The sequence below is a fragment of the Arvicanthis niloticus genome, chromosome 3 (genome assembly GCF_011762505.2).
Source record: "Arvicanthis niloticus isolate mArvNil1 chromosome 3, mArvNil1.pat.X, whole genome shotgun sequence".
Classification (NCBI taxonomy): Eukaryota; Metazoa; Chordata; class Mammalia; order Rodentia; family Muridae; genus Arvicanthis; species Arvicanthis niloticus.
This window is the reverse complement of record NC_047660.1, coordinates 119,009,615-119,015,188: the sequence shown is the minus strand read 5'-3', so window position 1 is coordinate 119,015,188 and position 5,574 is coordinate 119,009,615.

The following is a 5,574-nucleotide window of genomic DNA, read 5'->3' as shown; positions in this document are numbered from 1 at the left end:
ACACTGGTTAGCTTGGGGGCATGGGATTATTGAGAATTATTCTATCCTTTAAAAAAATATTTTTTTTCGGCTCTCTTTTCTCCATACTTTCTAATTTCTCCATTTTAAATATATGTTAATTGTATAAGAAAAAACTCTGAAAATACTTCACTGCATGAAATATTCATGCTTACTGTTTCTCCACTAACTATTTAAAGTATGAAATTTGCTTCAACATTTGTTATTTTTACCTTTTTATACATTCTAGTCAAAATCCCATCAACTTCTCTTTGATCGTTGGTACTTATTAATAATGTTCCCCAAAGGGGCATTTTTCCCTGGTAAGCATTTGGTGATTGTGTATTCAGAAAGAAAACACAAAGTACAATTATCATTTCATTTGCTCAGTGAAATGAAAGTGGTGATAACTTGATAACTTGGGGGATTGGCCATCTTTCCCCTTCTCTGTTGACACATGTTATGTATCACCTGAGAAACTCAGAACGGCCCCTCTAAGTTCATTGTTAACATTCACTTGAACTCCCTGTTAGAGTTTTTTGAGCTTTAAGTATTGAGTTTACATTTCTTTCACATAACAATCATAATATTTATTAGCCAGAGACTTTCATTGAGATCCCAAACTATTAGGTTTTACATATTAGATAAATTCACCTGTTCAATGCTGGATTTCAGAAACGATAGATATTTTGCTGAACTCAGTTGTTTGAAAATACCCAGTGGGCTGGCTAGTTTAATGTCAATTTGACACATGTTGAAATCATTTGGGAGAGGGAATCTCAACTGAGAAAATGCTCCCACAGGATTAGTCTGTGCTACATTTTCTTGATTAATGATTGATATTGGTGGGCCCGGGTCACTGTGGCTGGTGCCACTTCTGCACTGGTGGTCCTGGGTTCCATAAGAAAGCAGGCTGAGCAAGCCATGGGAAGCAAGCCAGTAGACAGCACCTCTTTATGGCCTCTGCCTTAGCTCCTTCCTCCAGGTTCCTGCCTGAGTTCCTGTCCTAGCATCCCTGGGTGATGGACTTGTAAGATACAACATGAAATAAATCCTTTTCTCCTCAAGTTGCTTTTGGTCATGGTGTTTTCTCACCACAATAGAAACCCTAGTTAAGATATCCATAAGAGAAAATTTCCCTTACGCTAAGCCTATCTAAAAATGAACAACACAGTATAAACTTTTTCCACTGTATTTGGTGATGGAGGTAATCTAAAGATGAGTTTAAGTGTTCAAGAGGTGGGTGGTAATATGAAGGCACAACAGCACTATACAAGACGCTCCTGGAACTAATCTCCATGGATACCCAGAGACAGACTCCTCTCCTACTTCCAAACTGTGAAAAGGAAAAGCCTAAACCTTCGCTGAACCATCTAAAGGGAGGACGGCTAGCCACCCATATTCCTGCTGCAGTTGGAAGAGCATCCTCAGGGCCCCCTTTCCTGGTGGGGCTTCACACACAGAGCACATACACTATGTGAGGAACAAGGAATAGGAGGCCAGGAGGAATCCCTCTTCATTTGCCTCCCTCCTCTCCATTCTAAAGAATTCCATTTTGTGAGAACTCCCTTGATGCTGAGCTTTACCTCTGATCTCTTTGTTGATCGGCTGCAGCCACTAGAACATGTTTAATCTATGGAACTAAGTCGTCAGGAAAAATAAAGCATAGATAGCATTTCTTCTAAAGATCACTGTCATCTCAAGGAAAAAAATAGCATGCATATGAATATTGAATCCCCCCCCCAAAAAAAAAAACCAAAGCCCAGCCTACACAATTGCTACTGAGGTGTTGATTACTGCTAGCTCAGTCAGAGTTGAGTTCAGATTCTCCCTTTCCAGGCTGTAATATACTGTGACTGCCATTAAGCTGATAATCAGCCACTAGATTATCACACCTCACATGTTGTAATTTAAAGGCTCTGTCACTGGACTTTTAATATGTTCATGTATTAAAGAGATTTTTAAGATCAGGAAATCAATCTTTTTTATTACTATTATCTATTACTATTATCTGTTACTGTGTTGTATAAAGCAGTTGATTAGATATGTAAAATACAACAAGATGATAGCATGGAGTTCAATAAGGATTAATTAGTGCTGTTACAGATGATATTTGCTGACTTGTTAATAACATCATAGAGTGTGTTTCTGAAAATGTATTTATATATATTTAAACACACGAAGGGATATTTGTATTTTTCTTTATAATATGATAATATGTTCTGCAAAGCATTCGTTCTCCATGTATTACTTGCACCAATATACATTTTATTTTGAAAAATATACTCTGAGACATTATTGCTTATGAAAATACCATGCACAGTAAATATTCTAAAATAACTTGAAGAAGTATATTGGTCCTCATCTTTTACAATTTAAGTAACATTTGTTTTTTCTAGTTATTTTTAAACTTCATTTTCATAGTTTTGGGTAATTCTTTAAACAAACCTATAAGATTCTCACTTGTTCTAGCTAAATATGACAAAATAAAATCTAATAAAACATTTAAAATTTGAAGTCAAGGAAGTACTATCAAACTATTAGTAGTTGTAATGTTAATAATTAATGATAATAAATGTAACTACATTTCTGAAGTAATGTAATTTGGTCCTGAAACTGATTTCTATTTGAATAGTTCATTGTTAGTATATAATCCTAAATAGCAATGGGCACTTGCTTTATTTGTTTGTTTATTTATCTTTGTTACTTTTTATTTTGATTCAGGTTTTTATTAGATAGCCCAGGTTGGCCCTGAACTTGTGATCCTCCTGCCTCAGTCTCTTGAGTGCTGAAATCATAGGTATATGCTTACCAGTTTGGTTCTCAGGACCTAGCTAAAAATGTACCAGCTTGAAACTTGTGCTTTAATTAATCTAGGATCTGTAGTCCAGAGTGGGGGTGAAGTCAGGCAGATTTCTGTGAGTTCAAGGCCAGCCTGCCCTACACAGTGAGTTCTAGAGCAGCTGGGATTGTTTAGAGAGAACTTGTCTAAAAAAATAAAAAAAAAAGGTTGCGCATTGTATAAGAATTCCAGTTGAATGGTTAAATTAGTCTTTGTCTTTTAATACTATTGCAGCTGAATAAAGTATTTGTTGTGTTTAATTTGAACTACTGTGCTTTTACTGGTGGTTAAGAGTTAACTACAGCAGGAGAGTGTTCTCATTGTTAAGCATGAATTAACTCGTTTAATTCTCATAAAGATCCTTTGAAAAAGTGCTTTTCTTCTCACTTTAAAAATAAAGAAATGAAGGCTCCAGAAAAAAAATACATATTACCATAGATGTTCAAGAATGTGGGGAAATGATGAAAGTCACTGGAATACTAGTTAATTAGCTGTCCAGCAAGTTTCCATGCAATTCACTATCCCTGTGCAGAAATTTGCGTCACAGCATCTTCTAAAGCTGACACATCAGTGCCAGCAACAAAATATTTCCCCCTGCATATTTATTAGATTAATGGATTATCAGAATGATCTCTAAGATATATTCAAACTCCCTGTTCTTTGTTAAATAAAGCCTTTCAGGTAGGAACATTTACCAAATGTTTGTGTGGCTTAGAGTATTACTAACTCTCTGATTCATTAGCTAACTCTTTGGCAGTGACTTTCTTCTCCTGTTGTGTTTCTTGTTTGTAGAATATGGGTCATATTCGTAGGGTTAAGGTGAGAACTGCATTATAAACTGTGCGTGTGTTTAGTTTCTTAGGTGCTAGAATAATACTTAGAATGCATCAGATAGCATTAGTAAACTCTTCACTGAAAGATGCATCCTAAGCAGATAGTTAAAGCAATACTTCAGCTGTTATAGAAACTGAAGCTATGATCAACCTATGGCAGAAGACACCAGCCCAGGGGCAGCTTACTGGTTCATATCAGATATTTAAGGTGGAAATTATACCAGCTCTCCCCAACTTTCTAGAAATTAGAAGAAGAGAGATTACCTCCTAACACAGTCTACAGCATTTACCTAATACTCAAATCAGACAAAGACTCTACAAAGAGAGAAAATTACTAACTGATAGCCCTCATAAACTCAGAAGAACCCTCAAAAAATATTGGCGAATGTGGTCTAGCTTTGGATAAAAAGAATTGTACATCCTGGCTAAGGGTGGTTTATACCAGTCATACATAACATTCTAACACATTATCCCAGTCTTACATAACATTCCATCACATCCACAGGCTGAAGAGGGGAAGTTATAGCATCCTACCAATAGAGCTACAAAAAGATTTCACAGCATTCAACATACAGCTACGTTAAGAAAAAGAAACTTCCTCAGTGTGGTGAATACATTGTAAAGCTTCTACAGCTAACCTCATCCTTAACCACAAGAGCCTGGAGGGTTTCATAGGATAAACACCCATTTCAACAGTGTCATTTTGCAGTACAGTTCTTGCAGGCCTAGCTAACGCATAAAACAAGAAAAGGTAATAAATGGCATGTAGTTTAGGATTGTATAAATAAAACTGTATGTGTTTAAAGGGGAAATAAGTATACATGTAAGAAAACAGAAAGAATCAGCAACAACCCATCAGGGCAAACTGGCTAACATAGGGAAATCCATTGATTTCCTATACATAGCAAAGAGCAAGTTGAATTTGAAAATTAAAAAAAAAAAAAAAATGCTAGTGTGCCCAAAATGAAGTATTTGTAACACATCTCTTCAGGGAAACATATGGAGCACAAGTGGAAGACACCAAGGAACTGAGTGGCTGGGGAGATATTTCTGTTCACGGACAGAAGACTCAATAGTGTCAGGATATAGGCCCTTCCAAATTTTAATTATAGAGACAATGCAACCCCAAACAAAATTCTAGGGAGTTATTTTCTGGTTATTGATAAACTGATTCTAAAGATTTGTGGACAAATAAAAGACACTGAATAGCCAACACAATATTGAAGGATAATAGAGTCAAAGGAGCGACATTACCTTATCTCAGATTTACTATAACCTTACAGTCATCAGACGGTGTGGTATTGGCAAAAGGATAAACAAATAGATCAGTATAAAAGAACATAGAGCCCAGAAATAGGCCCACATGCACATGGTCTATTGATTTGGACAAAGTTGAAAAATAACACAACAGAAAAAAAAAATTCTTTGCAGAAGATAGTGCTGGAAAGGCTAGATACTCACAGACAAAACAGAGAAACAGAGATATTAACTCAAAATTATATATCACTGTGGCTGGAAGGGTGGCACAGTCTGTGAAGTGCTTATCATGCATGCATGCAGACCTTAGTTTGATCTTCAGAATCTAGCCCAAAATAGTGGGATGGTGGCAAGCTGCTGTCATCCCAGCTCTGGGAAAACAGAGATAGACAGATCTCTGGGCTTGCTTGCCAGCCTATCTGTCTTGAGTGCTAATCTCTAGGCCAATGACAGACTTTTCTCATCTCAAAGGAGGTGGACAGCATTATTGAGGGTGACAGCCAAGGTTGACCTCTCTGGTGTCCATGCACAGGTGTCTTAGGGTCTTACTGCTGTGAACAGACACCATGATCAAGGCAACTCTTATATAGGACAATATTTAATTGGGACTGACTTACAGATTCAGAGGTTCAGTACCATTTGATA